Consider the following 15859-nt stretch of genomic DNA (forward strand, 5'->3'; position numbering starts at 1 on the left):
GCCGGGCTCTGGGCGTCCTGCCACAGCCTGGCTCCGCCCAGGCTCCCGGCTCCTGGGTGGAGACGGTGTCGCTTCAGCTGGGGAAGTGCCGTCTGGGACCTGGGAGGACCCGACTCGTGACGCCGGCTTGCCCGCCGTCTCTTAACCGCGGAGGGTCACTGTTCCGGGTGCCTGCCCTTCTTGCGTGCGGGCGCGGAGGTTCTGCCTAGACCGGTGGGCTGCTGGGGGAGTGCGCAGGGCAGGGCAGACCCCCCCACACCCACTGCACGGCCCCTGCGTCCTCGTCCAGTCTCCTCTGCTTCCTCTCTGGCCCCAAGTGGCCAGAAGCCTGACCTCACCCTCCCCGGGGGCAGACAAGGACCAAACCGCAGCCCATTTATTTCATCCACTAATGGAAGCGTGGCGGTGAGAGGCTCGCCCAGCCCTGGCTCTCCCTGACAGTGAGGGGTCCCCAGAGGTTCCCTGGACCCACAAATATCTGGAGACCGGCTCTCCGCCCCCTGTCCTTTTCCACATGGCAGTGTTGCATTTCAAAGGCAGTATTGCTCTCACCTTTGAAGTTGTCTGAGGTCATCCTGATGGTTCTCAAGCCCAGGTTCCCACATTCCACGTAGCTTCTTCTGACCGGTCTCCAGTCTGGACAGAGACAAGAGGCGTCCGTGCATTTGGAGCAGGTTTGGGGAAGTGAAAATGGGAGTAGAGGGGCAAGTTGCAATGTCTTTAAAAAGCTAACAGTAGTCCTTTCTCTGATTTTCATAGCCTTGTGCAGGACTGAGCCTGATTTTGATGTTTCTGATTTTTTTTTTTTTGAAATGCATTTGGTATGAATGTCTCTGCTAATTCCTGACTCTGGAAGGTAAGCTCGGTCTCTGCTAGAAGTCTGGCAGCATCCACAGGGTCTCTCCCTGGTGCTTGGGACTCAGCGTGTGATGACAGATAGCGGCATTAAAACCTTTTAAGCCAAATGGAAACGTCTCAAAACAAAATCTAAAGGAAATGAACAGATTACAGTTCCTGATAGATCGGTGGTATTTTGACGTGTTTCAAAATCTAATTTCCGATATCTTGAAAGTGTTCTCATTTTTTCAAATTAATAAAGTCACGTGTCTTCCAAAGGAAAATTATAACATTACAAAGAAAAACTCAAATATTTGGAAGAGAAGTAATTGAGGCGGTGTCACCAGGAGAGCAGACTCGCGAGTGTGGCTCCGTAAGTGTGTCTGAAACCAGTCACGTCCTGGTTTCTCATCAGTGTGACAGACACGGTGCCATGGACCTGCCCAGCAGCTCAGTGGGAGGAGCGGCGGCCCTGGGGCTCAGCGCAGGGAGGGCTCCACCTCGGCGGTGGCGGTGACGAGCCCCTCACCGCAGGCTCAGGCAGGAGGGAGGGGCCGCCCGCTCAGATTCTGGAAGAGGGAGGAGAAAGTGTTCCCGGAGCCTTGTAGGGCTGCTGATTGGCTCTGAAAATTAATCTGGCCAAGACAGATGAACAAGGGCAAAGCACCACCTCTATTTGCTGTTTTGTGTGACTGGGGGGCGTGCGGGCCTGGAGGTGAAGGTCCCTGGTGGGCACACGGAGCCTTCGTGCTGGGGATGGTAAGGGCGGGGTGGCCTTGGAGAAACGCTGGGTCTGCAGCAAACGGGGGCGGGGGGTCTGTTTGCCCAGAATCTTCTCAGAGATAAGGAGGTCCTTTCCTCCAGGTTCAGGGGGCACCTCTCCCATGAGGGTCCTACATCTGCTCCGGGGAGAAGGGTGGGCAGGAAGGAGGGACCTTCGGCCCAGAATGGTGCCACATTGGGGGCAGCATGTCCAGGACCCATCACCAGTGCAGTGTGATGTCAGACGTGGTTCTCAGATACTTCAAAGGGCCCCGGGTTCAGGAGTTTAGCTGGGGGAGGGCAGGAGGGCTCGGAGCCAGCCCCGCACGCTGTCCACTCCCCGGTTTAACCAGGTCTGCCCCTGCCTCTGTCACTTTTGGGCTGTGGGTTTCTCTGTACAAGGAAAGGATTTTGTGGCCAAGACTGTGCCGAGCCCCAAAGTCCCCTAAGAGTCTCGAGTCTCCAGTCTGTTCCTCCTCCAGGAATGAAGTGACCTCGTTATGTGAGGTGTGTGCTGGCGGGCGTGCGCGTCCCCAACGGTCGTCACCTGGAGGCCCAGCGGGTGGGACAGGGATGCAGGACGGGTGTTCCCCAGGCACCACTTGGTCATTGCCCGTCTGGCGGGGGAGAAGCCGCTGCTCCGCACCCTGGTTATTCATCTTTTACTGAAGTGCAGTCGGTTACCGTGTGTTGGTTTCCGGCGTGCAGCCCAGTGTCCCCGTCATGCATGTACACACACATACACGCTTTCAGTTCTCTTTCATTGAAGGTGGTTGTAAGATACTGGATGTAGTTCTCTGTGCTCTACAGAAGAGGTTTGTTTTTCATCTGTTTTATGCACAGTGGTTAACCTTTGCAAACCTCAGACTCCCAGATTTAACCCTCCCCACCCCAAAGCCACTACTCTAAACGGCTTCATTAAAACCTGAGTCCAGTGGTCTCGGGAGCCCCTGAGAGGAGCTGGGTGTTACGAGCAGACGTGGGCCAGGCCGGGGGCAGAAATGCAGGCGGTGATGGCCCGAGTCACAGGGATGCTCAGGCCGAGCCAGTGTCCCGCCAGGTCCCCAGATGCCCATTTGCAGTCGCATGGACTCAGGAATGACCTGGTGTCGAGGGGCCTTTCCAAAGTGAAGGAGGCACCACGGTAAACCCCCTGGGGGAACCGGGGCAGAGCTCCCCGTGGTCGTCAGGTCGAGGGGGCGTGGTCCAGCCCACAAGTGTCCCTTTTCACGCGGTGGGTGGAAGGGGCACCTGCCTTCGTCGCACTCAGTAAATTCCTGCAGGTGTTCGGGCAGGGCCCGCAGGTGGTGCAGCCCCGACCTGAAGCACTGCGCGCGGCTCCGTGCGGCTCTGCGGCCAAAGGGAGTTTGCGCCGAGACAGGAAGCCCCGTGCGGGGAGGCGGGGGACAAGTGGACCCGAGTGAGGAGCCGGCAGACACCCTAACCTCCCCCCAGAGTCTAGTCCAGAGCCTCGTCCCTGAGGCGGTGACAGAGGTGGCTCACAGGTGACAGTCTCGGTTTCTTTAGTAAAGACCAGAGGTGCTCAAACTCAATGCCCAGTTCTCAGAAACCAGCAGGACCGTGAGAAGCCACAGCCTGTGAACCCTCTCACCCCTCAGCCCGGTGATCGTGCTCCCAGAAACTTAGCTCAAGAGGAGCGTTCACGGCTGGAAGACGAAGACACGGGCTTTGGGAAAAACAGAACTGCCCTGATACCGAGCCAGTGGGGGCCACTAATCACATCACTGTCATCACGTAACAGAATCGGGGGGCTCCACTGAAGGTCGCTGTGGCGAGCCTGAACTCAGGGAGCTCTGCGCTCAGACGCGGGACGGAGGACCAGGTGTGGGGGAGGCCCGTCCTGGAACGGGCTGGGGGTTCTGAGTGAGGTTTCTCCTTTCCCGAAATTTTGTTAATGCCATTTTTAAACTTTGCTTCTGAAATCATTATAGATTCAGAGGAAGTCGTAAAGACGGCACAGAGATGTCCTGTGTACACGTCGCCGAGTCTGCCCCAGTGGTTCCACCCACGTGATTCTAGGAAAAGAGCGAAACCAGGAGGAGGCTGTCGGTTCAGTGTGTGTGGTTCTTTGTCACGTTATCTTCAATACCAGTTTTCACGATTTTAATAAAGACAAAACATGCAGCCAGAGGAAGTGGGCACATAACTCGTCTTTAAACACGTGAGGACGCACGAGGACACACCGCCGCGTGAGCCACTGCGGCTCCTGGGTTGCTGGGGGATACGGCCGGCCGGTGCATGTACCAGAGACAAGGGAAAATTTAAGAGGCTAAGAAGCGGCGTAACAGATACGCTGCCACAGGCAGCAGCGGCCGCGCAGCCGACAGGTGCCTGCGTGCGCCCCGAGGGCCAGTGGCTGAGGTCTTTCCTTAGGGGGTCACACAGGTCCCGAGGGGCCACGGGGTGCTCCAGCGGCTTGTGTGCAAGCCTCTGATTGGCTGTCGGTGAGGTAAGAGGTTTGGCGTCCACGAAGGGCCGTGAGGTTTATGGCTACAGGTGGGGATGTGGGCTGAGCTCCCGTGAGACTGGGCGTTCTCCAGACAGGGAGTTTGTCAGGGGAAGCATGCGCCGTGAAGAACCTGCTTCGTCTGAGGAGGGATCGCGGGCAGGCGTCTAGGAGGCCAGGAAGGGGGGTCACTGAACTGGGACGGGAGCCAGTTGGCCCCACTTCTGTGAAGGTCGTATATGACACTGCATGTACATGGGCAGGACATAGTAAGTAATTAAAAATGTCCCGGGTTGGGATCCAGACCCGTATTTGGAGTTCAACAGGAAGGGCCCTGGGTGTGTGGGCAGCAGAGGAGCAGGAGGGGTGGGGAGGGTGTCCCGTGCGGCGATGGGCCAACGAGGGGTCATGACAAGGTGGTCTTGTCAGGAGGGAGAAGAGGCAGCAGACTCGGGACTGGCTGAAGGAGGCAGTGCATCCGAGCACGCATTGCTGAGTGAGCCAGAGATGTCGGCGCCAGCGGGGCTCCTGGGGAACGAGGCCACAAGCTGCGTCTGAGGTGCTGCTGGCGTGTTTGCAAGGACCGGCCGAACCCGTGGTGAAGACTTTGCGGCTCCTTAGAGGGGCATGTGGTTGGCCCTCCCCCGTCCCAAGGCTCCCTTCCCATCCAGCCACAGGCCAGCTGTGACCGGAGGACAGAAGGTGGACACCAGCGGACCAGGGAGGTCTGGGACCCCAGACGCGGGCAGTCCAGGGATTCGCGGCATCCGCACCCGCAAGGCCCTCTCAGCTCCGGGGTGTGGGAGGGCTTGGGGACAGAATCTGTGCTGGGGGCCACGGGCCCTGGGGCCTGTGAGGGAGCTGGGCGTCCCCCTCCTGGCCGCGTGGGCCTCTCTGCCCGTTCACGTAGGCCTGGCGGCCCCAGAGCCCGGCTCCCAGCACTGTCACTGTGTGCGTGGTCGCCGTACTTTATTCTGGTCTGTGTTTCTGGACGGAGAAAACTGGTATTTTTTCTTCTAAACGCAAAAAGTACATCAGCTCTAAGAAAGGCCTGCTTACCTGTAAATATTCCTAATTGTGTTTGGAAAGGGAAACCCACATGAAAATGCACTGAAACGTTTTCAGGGGCCTGTCCAGACCGCTCTGGGGGTCCCCGCACTGAGCGGTGGGTAAAGGTCAGAGCTCAGGGGCCACTGGGCTTCCAGCGCTTCTGTGGTCACCTCCCTCTGTGGACGGTCGCTGGACGGCCCCCGGAGCCCCGCACCCCCCCGGCACCCCCAGCGCAGCCCTGGCTGCTCTTCATACTATTTTCTTATTGCTCAGGAGTGAAGAAAATCACACAAAAATGTGTTCGATGTAATTAACTGCCCACGGCATAGTGACAAATACAAGTTCATTGTGAAGCGACGTTTCCTTCTCAGATGCCGTGTGAAGTCCACGTCACGTGGGCCCACGGACGTCTTTTCAATACTTCTCATGATTTAAGGCAGGAGAGGGGCCCTGCGATGAGGCAGTTGCTATAGTGACAAATTCAGTTTTTATTCACCATCGGAGCAAATAGTCACGTCAGATGAAATGAGTGTTGCCTGCCTGTGGCTGCGGCAGCCCCCCCTTCTGACACCCCAGCTGCGTTTTCGTGGAAAGTGTGTGATGTGTGTCCCGCGCTCTGTCTGGGCGGGGCCTGGACGGGCCCCCCCGAGACGCGGAGGGTCCCTGCAACACAGTGCCAGGTGGTTCCCGCTGCCTCCTCTCCGGGGCGGTTAGCAGTTAATTTTTCATTTAAAAAGCTGAACTCCAGGGAGACCCCCGAGAGCCCTCAGAATGTAATATCCCAGAAACCCGTGTTCACTCCTCAGCCCGTAAGACTTGAAATTGCTTGAAGGAGTGGAGAGACTTCAAGGAAGACACACAAGGCAGGCTCCCCACAGTGCGACCCAGGCTCACCCCCCAGGCGCTGTCCTGGGCGCCGCACGGGCGTCCTCGCCCTGGCCCCGCGAGGTGGGCACACGTCACAGACGAGGAACCGGCACAGGGAGGTCAAGAGCAGCGACGGTGGTCAGGCTGCCCTGCGGGCGGCCAACCCCAGAGCCCGTGTCTCCTTCCCTGAATGGAACCACATCGGCTTTGACTTCCGCCTGTTGGTTAGAGGACCCTGCTGGCTCCTGTCACTTGGAAGTGCAGCCACCGAGGGGGTGGCTTCAGAGTTGGCTCCTGGTCTTCCAGCGACAGACCTGCACCCTCTGGGTTCCCACGGGAGCTGCTGCTCCACGTCCTCCCAGGGGAGGGGTGAGTGGGACATCTCTTTGCTGGGGCTGCAGTCACACAGCCCCACGACCCAGGGGCTCAGGCTCCCCCCCCCCCCAGTGACCTCACTGTACCATGATCCCCTCGGTTAAGGTCACATCCTGAAGTCCTGAGGGTCAGAATGCCAACATTGCCCACTTTGGGGGACACAGCTTAGCCCACACACAGCGAGCTGGTTGTGCGAGACCCCCCCCACTCCGCTGGATGGCTGCGCTGTCAGGAACCCCCATCCCAGGGATCCAGAGTCCAGAGGGTGGAGGAGCCCAGAGTCCCTGCCTCCCCCACCCGGCTTTTCCGTAACGTCCCCAAGCGTCTGAGTGACTCAGTCCACGTCTGTCTCTCTTGTCCGTGAGCTCAAGAGTGAAGCCATACGCGTGGTAATCACCCGCATCTCCCGCCTTGAGCATGATGCCAGGCACACGGCAGGGGCTCGGTGAACCCTTGGGACAGACTGACCCGGGGCCTGACGCCCCTCCTGGGCTCGCGCGTCTGCGCCGTCTGCTCCAGGGGTCGTCCCTCTGCTCTCTCCCTGCTCTGACATCTCCGCGGAAGGTGCATTACTCTGGAAAAGGCTTCTCCCTGCCCACCGTGCCCACCTGATCTGCTGCCACCGGAATACCGGGGGCTCCCCTCTGTGCTGGCCCCAAGGCAGCCACGCGTGGCCCGTCCGCAGCCCGTTCCCACCCCAGGCCAGTCTCCCTGCAACGGAGCTGATCCTTCAACTGCCGGTTTGAGTACCTGCCGTAGCTCAATCCATGGGCTTAACAAAAATTCTTTTTCAGCCATATGGAGTAATTAGTAATCGATACAACAGAAAATATAATCAAATGCTAAGTTCAAAGCAACCTCGTGTCAGAGCAGACACGCGGCCTGTGCCACGCCGGCGAGCTCCGCGGAGGGGAGTGCGGCTTGGAGGTACTCGGTGCGTCCGCGTGTGTCCACGTCTCTCCTGCAGTGAGAACGGGGTCCACCTCACTGAGGTGCCCCTGAAGCTGGGCCCAGTTCTCCAGCGTAAACGCCCCTAGTGTTCAATCAGCAGTGAAACGTATGCCCTGCATGTAACTAGAGCAGTTCCAGGAGGGAAGGGCAGCTGGTGCTGGAGGAACCGCCCTCGTGGGGCTCGGTTCTGGGCAGCGTCGGGGCGTCAGGGTCGGGTGGGCCGCAGAGCCAACCTCCCTCCTCCCTTTCCCTGGACTCCCAGGTGCAGCGCCATCTCCGAGGCTCCACTCCAGGCCCTGAAATTGCTCCACAAGCACCACCCTGTGGGGGCCACGAGGCGCTGGGATGTCTCTGGTGCCCCTGTCACCACGTGTCACCCCAGATGTGGCACCATCAGTGCCAATCTGCGAGACTGGACTTCTGGTCTGCCCGGATCCCACAGGCCTCCCACAACTGGCAGAGGGCCTTCAGCCACCGGGGTCTTGCCTGTCAGGGTCCCACCCGGACCGCGGCCACCACTGGTCTGGGTATCGGGGTCCTAAGGCTGCAGTGGCAAAGTGCCCCAAGCCGGGGCTGAGAAGAGCAGAGATGCGCTCTCCCCAGGGCAGGGGGCCGGAAGTCCAAGATCAGGGCATCTCGGGCCGCACGCCCTCCAGAGCCGCCAGGGTGGATCCTTCCTGCCTCTTTCAGCTCTGGTGTCGCTGGCGTCCTACACTTGAGCTGCCTCCCTCCAGCCTCTGCATCCATCCTCACAGCCTTCCTGTGTGTCTCATCTCATAAAGACGCTGGTCATGGCCTCACCTGAGCTGATCACGTCTGCAAGGCCCTGTTTCCAAGAAGCCCTTCCTCCCAGGGCTGAGGGTTAGGCCGTGACACACCTTTTGGGGAGATGCAGTTTGACCCTCAGGACCCACAAGTCACAGATGTCATCCACCCTCCTGACTCGAAGCACCAGGATCGATTATCAACTGACCTACAACTGAATTTCCCTCCTTTGGGGTTACAGGGCCCTGTCCACCCGCTTCATAACGGAGTTCACGTCTGCAGCCAGATCGGTTTCCCTGTTAACAGTCAAGTTGGATTGAAAGGACCTCGGGTCAAGTTGGATCCCCTCGGCAGTCCCCTCCCCTACACAGACACACGTGCTCCCAACAGCCGCCGCCTGAGTGAACGACCCCGGCAAGCGGGGGCTGAGAAAATCGGAGAGAACTGCGCTCGACACGTGGGTCGGGGCTGTGGCTGACCGCACCTGTCCGGTGAGACGTCGCAGGGAGAGACAGGCATGGCGATGGCTCACTTACAGGCCTGTTGGATAGCTGCGTATTTTCATGAAAACATGAAAAGTAAATAGTTTTTGTTGTTTGCATTGGGTTGCCACCTTCTCTCATCACGATTCTTGAAAGTTGAAATCCCCTCAGCCCCATCCCCGTGGCACAGGGACACCTGCTGTTCTCCACGAATATGACGAGTTTTTCAACTGGACGGTAGGTTAAGTGCACTTACAGGATCTTTACCCACGAAGCTGCCGAGATCCAGGACAAAACGCGAATTTTCCGACTTCTGGATAAACTGCTCCTGGTAGACCTGGTGGGGAGCCCCGGGAAGGGCCGTGCAGGGCCGGCGGGGAGCACCTGGCTTGGTCTCCGTGTCATGCAGGGGCGTCGTGGTGCTGGCCAGACTCTCACTTAATCCAAGCTTGTGCTGCTCGCCCCACGACAGGCCAATAAGTCGAGAGACATGGTGTTGGGACAAGAAGAGCATCTTTATTTGGGAAGCCAGCAGACCGAGAAGGTGGGGGCTCGTGTCCCAAAGAGCCACGTTGCCTGAGTTAGAGTTCAGGCTTGTCTTATACTAAAAGGGGAGGGGGTCACGTCAGACGTTTCCTGGTTCTGCTCAGCCTCCGGAAGGGACGTGTTAATTTCCTCCTTCCTGGTCACTCGCAGCGGGGCCTGGTCAGGATGTGGCCTGTGAGCTGAACAGAGGTGTTTCAGCTCAGTGCCCATCACTGGGAGGCAGGTTCTCAGAGGTGGGCCATGATGTGTAATGTAAGCTTATAGGCCACATCCTTTTAGTGATTAACTTGTAGTAAAAGCAATAGATACGAAGATTAACAAAAAAGAAACAGATCCAATATGGGGTCAGATTTGTTCTTCCCTGTTACACACATTCCTCCTTCCTGACCCCGGACACCCTCTACTCGGGCCCAGAAGCCTGGAGAGATGCAGGCCTGGCAGGTGCTGGGCAACAGCTGTGGGCGGGCAGCTGAGCTGGGCACCTGGTTCTGCCTCGGCCTCAGGGCCCACCTCCCTGGATGCTGGCCACGGACCGGAGCCCTCCCAGGGCTGTGGCTGCGGCGCCTACACTGCACCTCCATCTGTGTGGGACGTCTTGTAATCGTGTATTAGGGAGTCCTCAGGACCGTGGGCGCAGGGAGCCTGGGGGCATCATCAAGCCGTGCGGAGCGGGGATGGGGGGCACCAGACTCTTACTCAGCCTGTCTGCACAGACTTCACCCTTTGTCTCTGTGGGATGAAGGCCCTATTAAAGGCTACTTCGTGTGTACAGACCCTGAATTACACAGCTTTTTTTTTTTTTAAAGAGAGCATAAAGCAAAAAAAAGTTTAAGAGGTAACTCCCTTCCCTTGAGAAGCACCCGGACCTAATGCTACACTAAGAACACCTGCTTCCTTCCCCCCCTGCTGGTGACACACCCTGCAGTCACCGAGGGGCTGTCCCTCCAGGCTCGTTCCCAGAGCTGCCTCGGTGAGTCCCACAGTCGGGCCCTAAACAGAAGACGTCTGGTGTCTCCCGTCCCGGAGGCCGGGATCTGACACCCAGTGTCGGCCAGTTGGCTTCTCCTGAGGCCTCTCTCCTTGGCGAGCGGACGACCGTCTTCTCCCCGTGTCCTGACGTGGCTGTCCCTCTGTGCATGTCTGTGTCCTGATCGCCTCTTCTTGTAAGGACGCAGGTCACGCTGGATCAGGGCCCTCCCACAGGACCTCGTTTTGCCTTCATTATCTCCTTAAAGGCCCCGTCTCCAAATGCTTGTCTTATAGGTCCTGGGGTTAGGGCTTCAACACGGGGACTTGGAGGGGACACAGCTCAGCTCCGACATGGACCCGTAATCCAGTCTGTCCTGTTCACGTCTCATTACTCGGGGCTCCTTTTATATGTTAGCCCCAAAGGACCGCCTTCGGGCAAGTCCGCTTCTGAGAAATACCTGTGTGCCGTGTGCTGCGCCAGACGACACATAAGAAAGTGAAGGGTCTACCAAGCCGATCGGGGAGATAAAAATAAGTAAGTGAAACTCAGTGTGCGTTTTCAGAAGCATATGGGGCAGTTCGTCCAAAACCCCGTCAAATCCGTGGTTTGATCTGGGACACTGAGTCACAGTGATGAAGTGACCATTCGGTGCAGAGGCTGTGACTGTCACCAGTGGTGCTGGGTGCTCTGGCGGGAGGGCTGGTGTCCAGGGTGCGGGGGTGCTGGCCGTGCTGGCTGCCGGCCGGTCCCGCTGGGTGGTTTTGCAGGGCAAGCATGTCTCGGGATGTGAGGACCAGGGCGCCAGGCAGACACTCCCCTCCCGCAGGGAGGCCTCCGAGCAGTTCTTGACATCTGACGCGGTATCAGTCACGTTGCCACTTCATTTCTTTGGCAAAGGGCCCCGAGTCTCTGGCTTGTTTCCGTTTTGGTGTTCAGCTGGTGGACTCAGTGGGTTTGGGGCGTCGGTGCTGATTCGTGGTGCTGCCTTCGCGCAACACGAAGGGGACTGCTTGTTAAACTGCTAATTTTCGGATCTTCTCTAAGTGAATGCAAACAAATTCTGGTCCTCAAAGCCCTGCTAATGTACAATGTTCAATTTTTAATTTCCAGTCCATCTTAGATTATGGGATGAAAAACAATATTTAATCCCTCGTTAACACATGAATAAGCGGAAGCTGTCATTTTCAGCCAGACAATGACAGGATTATATCAAGAACTGTCAGTTTATGTGAAAACATTATGTTGCCCAAATTTTCATAAAAATTAGCAGTGGGTAATATTCAAGATCAGAGCAATGGAAAGAGGAAAGTCTGCATTCATGGTAATAAATATTCATATTTGTCTGCTCAGGAGATGAAAATCTAATCAAGGGGCTATTGATGGGCTGGCCTTTTTTTTTTTAACCAAGACGTTTCATCTAAATTGGGTTTGATATGGAAATCAGTCTCACTGGAGTCCTCCAGGCCCCCACACGCGGACACCGCGGCTGGGGTGTCCCCGGGTCCGAGGTGCTGGCGTGCACTGCTGCGGGCGGACGGCGTCACTCCGCTCCGGTCCTTAGCGCTTCATGCGTGGAGTCACTTGGACCTTCCCACCCTTTCTTAAGGAAAAAACAACGTAATTTCATGCCGTTAACTCCTAGCTACTCCAGGGTTAAAATCATCTGTGTTTCTGCTTTTGTTGACAATTACCATAAGTCAGAAGATGCTCGGCGTGGAGCTTCATGAAATATGTATGATTTTAAAAAGAAAAAATGGCAACTGCAGGGTGTTGCTTTGTGTGTGCGTGTGTGTCTGTGTGTCTGTCCAGAGCCGTGTCCCTCGGGGGTGGGGCGGGGGTGCTGAAAGGAGATGGGGAGGGACTCGTGGGTCACAGCTGCCCGCCAGCTCCGCTCTCCCTGGTGGCCCGGGGCTCCTCCCTGTCCAGTGCTGCTGTGCTCTGCTTGCTGTGTGGATGCGGAGCTAACGCCTCTTCTCCAGGAGAAGTCACTCCTCCTCCAAGTCAGGCTCGGCGCGTGTCCTGCCGGCACCGTCCCCTGGGTCCCTGTGCCTGGTTCCCCCAAGCAGGCCTCCCCCGCTGTTACCTGTGCCTTACGGCGCCCAGCCCTTCCGCCCCAGCCTCTCGTCACCCCGGGGGACCTGCCACCTCCGCTTCCTCCCTGTGTGACCTGGTCTCTGTGCACATGTTGTACGGAGCCGAGCCGGCCCCGTGCTCAGCCGTCAAGTGCTGTGTCGACACTCTTGTGCCCTGTAGCGTGGAGGGTTAGGAGCAGCTGGCGTCTCCGTGCGGGCTGGAGCCCGCTGTCTGCGTGGCGGGGCCCGGGGAGCCGGCAGCATGCGTCCCAACCCGTCTGAGGCCAAGGCGCAGGAGCACGGGTGTCCAAGAGCAGAGACAGTGATGTCTCAGCTCAAGCAGGGAGCACCTTCGCCACCCCCGCCTTTCTGTCCTGACCCTCGACGGACTGGTGACGCCCCCACCTTGGTCCTTGGTGCAGCCTCTTCCTGCGCTTACTGGTCCACGACTCAGACGCCCACGTCCTCCCAAAACACGGGCACAGACACACCCAGAAATGGTGTTCCCAGGCCACCTGGGGTCCCTCAGCCCAGGCAAGGTGACACTGGAATTGACGGTCACACGTCCTGGCACTCCTCTTCCCCGCAGCCGACACCTGGAGACGCTGCACGGCAACGTCCTCTTCTCCACAAGGGTGGTGGCGGCCTTCCCGGGTGGGCTGGCCAGCTGGGGTTCCCGCTGCTGCATGACCTTCAGGGGTCATCCTTGTCACACTGGAGGGAATGCGCTGGCGGGGTCCCGGGCTTCCCTTCCTGGGGGTGAAGACCCGTGAGCATCCCAGCCCCGTGTTCCTGCCGAGACCTTGCTGTGGCCCTGCTCCCGGGGGCGGGGGGCGCGGGGCTCGGAGCCACCAACCATGGTCGTTGAAGGGGAACTTGGGCCTAACTGGGATTATTATTTGGGGTGGTGTGAATATCAGTTCTGTTCTTTCAAGGGAAGACAACCCACAACGACAACCCCAAAAATAGTGTCAGGACTTAGGCGGCTTCGGGGGTGCGGTCTGCCCTGGGTTAGTCCTGTCTCCTCAGTGCTGGTCTGCGGGGCGGTGACCCGGAGGAGAAGGCACTGCTTCTCTGTCCTCGGAGTCGTCCCAGAGACGGTGACCGACAGGAGACTTGGCGTAACTGGCGAGGGTCCTCTCACAGCCGAAGAGACCAGAGGGACTTTCTGATGGACCCACTGGGCATTGCTTCACGGGCTCTGGTTCATCCGGCTGTTACGTGAAAGAAGGACCTGGGAAGGCAGGTGAGTGCGGGACGGAAGTGGGCGTGTGATCAGGTTCCTCAATTCCTACCGTTGTTGGGAGAAGCTGGAGCAGGTGGTTCCCAGGCCAGGAGCTGCTGGAGAACTCGCTTCTGTCGTCCGCGGGTGTGGCCTATGCCACGAGGCCCCGGGGGCCAGTACCACCCCAGCCCTCCTCCGGGAGGGACAGCGCAGGACTGGCCTCTCGCCTCCCTGTGATGCAGCCGCGTGGCCACCGCTGGACCACTAGGGGTCACACTTACATCCCTGGATCCGGAGTCAGTGGGCTTCCGGGATCCGGCGCTCCCTCCTCCGCGAGCTGGCAGGACTTTACCAGGATGTGAGGGATGGGGGAGAGGGGAGAGAGGAGAGGAAGGGGACGTGGAGGAACAGCAGACGGGACGTGTCCAGAGCTCTGTCTCTGGGGTGACCCCGCACTGCAGAATTAAGGACCCGGGACTGCAGTAAAGTCTGTGGGTGACGAGCAGTTTCGGTGACTTAACTGAGCGTCCCCACCGGCAGCACGGCAGGGAGGCAGTGCCACCTGCCAGCAAGGTCACCAGCAAGGGCACCAGGGGTCGCTGATTTGTACCTTCCGTCTCCTGCTATAAGCACCTGACGCCGATGGGAGGAGAGCCCTCAACGGCTCCCCGTGCCCGTGGAAGGCCTGCCCAGTTTCCAGGTTCCTCCGGTGTGAGGCTCCACAGGGCTCCTGGGAGAGCACGTCCAGACCCGTGACGGCCCCGTCTGCAGAACCCGCAGCAGCGCTCCGCGTGTGCAGGACGGGCAGCGGGGCGACTGCCTGCGACGCGCCTCTGCCCCTGCGGAGGGTCTGCCCTACAGGATCCTGTGCTTCCGTCTCCCTACGCACGAGTGTGATGTGTGAGCCTGTGGGCACGTGTGCGAGCGTGTCGTGTGCGAGCGTGTCGTGTGCGAGCGTGCGCGTGTGCAAGTGTGCTGCTTCGCTGCTCTGGTGCTGCCGCCGACGCCCCCTTTCCTCATCTCCCCCGGCCCCCCGAGCTGCCTGCCGGGGGTCGGAAGTTCCCTGACTGAGGGACAGTCAGGTGGCCCTGAAGTTTCTCTGAGAATCTCAGTTGGGGGAAATGGAAATTCCTTGAAAGAAGAGTGGCTGTGAGGGTACCAGAGGCGAGAAGGAGCCTCCAGGCTGGGGTGGGGGGGTATAAGCAGAGTCAGAGGGCGGGGCTGTGTCGTAAGGTGGGGCTGCGGGGTGTTGGGGGTGGGGGGTGGGGGGACAGAGGAAGCGGGAGGGGCTGGCGACTTCTAGGAGAGAAGTGGTGAGGTCCCTGACGCCCGCGCGTGGTGGCGGAAACGGGCGGGAGGGCAGCAGGGGCCTGATGTGTTTGTGGCAACGGGGCCGTGGGGCCCGGGAGGGACAGCAGCCTGTCCAGTTTCCTTCAAGGTGGAGGGGAGAAGCAGGAAGCCCAGAGACTGGCGAGGAGACGGCGAGGGCTGGGACCAGGGTGGAGGAGGGACGGAGAGGACATGTGGGGTGCCCCCCACCCCTGGCCCCGGCGGCTGGTCAGACGTGCACGTGGTGTGAAGGTGAGTGGCGGGCTGGCGGGTGGGGGCCACCTAGCTCACCCGTCACCCTCCCCCACCCCCCAACTGAACACAGGCTGCGGGAGGCCCTGGGATTTGATGGGGGTTTGGGTTGGGTGTGGGTGGGAGGCCGGGTCGGGAGGAGGAGAGGGAGACCCTGGCGTGAATCAGGAGTGAGAGTCTCGGCCCTGGGAGCCGAGAAGCGGGCAAGTGCTGGCGGTGGCGTCCTGGCTGGGCAGCCCTCCCTCTCAGTGGATTTTTTGGCTTCATCTGAGATTGAGCTCGGGTTTTTCGCTGGACCAGAAAGTGTCCTGTAACACAGACGACACCACAGCTTCATGTGGAAACGAGAACTCGCGGGGCTGGCCTGGGAGCTCACTGGTGCCCAAATGCAGGAAGGGCACAGCAAAGACCCCTGGACGCCCCCTCCCCCCGGAGGCTGAGGGCTGGAAGGGCCCCAACCCCAGGAGCGGGGGCTGGTGGGATCCCAGGGCCGTCGGCGCTGTTCAGCGAGAGCAGCTGTCCTGTCCCCAGCTAGACGGTGAGCCTGGGAGAGAACACGGCTGACCCTGCGTCATCCCAGGACAACCCCAGAGCTACAGTCAGGGCTCAGCCTCGAGATCACTGGGGTGGTGACGTCGGCAGTGACGAAGCGCTGTGGCTGCGGACGCTGTGCGGGTCCCTTCCTGCACATGGGAGTGTGTGCAAGCGTGTGTTGAGGGAACTTGAGGCCTGAGACGAATTGTGTTTAACTTATCAGGGTTTTCAGTGAGTGTTTCTTCCTTGGGAAACTGCTCCTTGGTGTGAAGTTCCGCCAGGCGCCAGCCCGGCCCGGCTGCTGTTGACGGCCGCCAGCAACTCCGACACGGGCGGGGTCGGCCAGGAATGTCCAGGACACGTCCCTGCCATCGA

At 59.3% G+C, this 15859-nt stretch overlaps 1 protein-coding gene and 1 long non-coding RNA gene across 5 annotated transcripts in view; both read left to right on the forward strand.

The window, feature by feature from the left end:
- Nucleotides 1-15859, forward strand: part of PTPRN2 (protein tyrosine phosphatase receptor type N2) — a 384695-nt gene that overhangs the window by 161913 nt on the left and 206923 nt on the right. The gene's annotated exons all lie outside the window — the stretch shown is intronic.
- Nucleotides 3295-3750, forward strand: LOC140697256 (uncharacterized). Its single transcript, XR_012074096.1, has 2 exons — nt 3295-3442; nt 3552-3750. It is a non-coding gene; the product is annotated as an uncharacterized lncRNA (long non-coding RNA).

Source organism: Vicugna pacos, chromosome 7, assembly GCF_048564905.1.
Source record: "Vicugna pacos chromosome 7, VicPac4, whole genome shotgun sequence".
Classification (NCBI taxonomy): Eukaryota; Metazoa; Chordata; class Mammalia; order Artiodactyla; family Camelidae; genus Vicugna; species Vicugna pacos.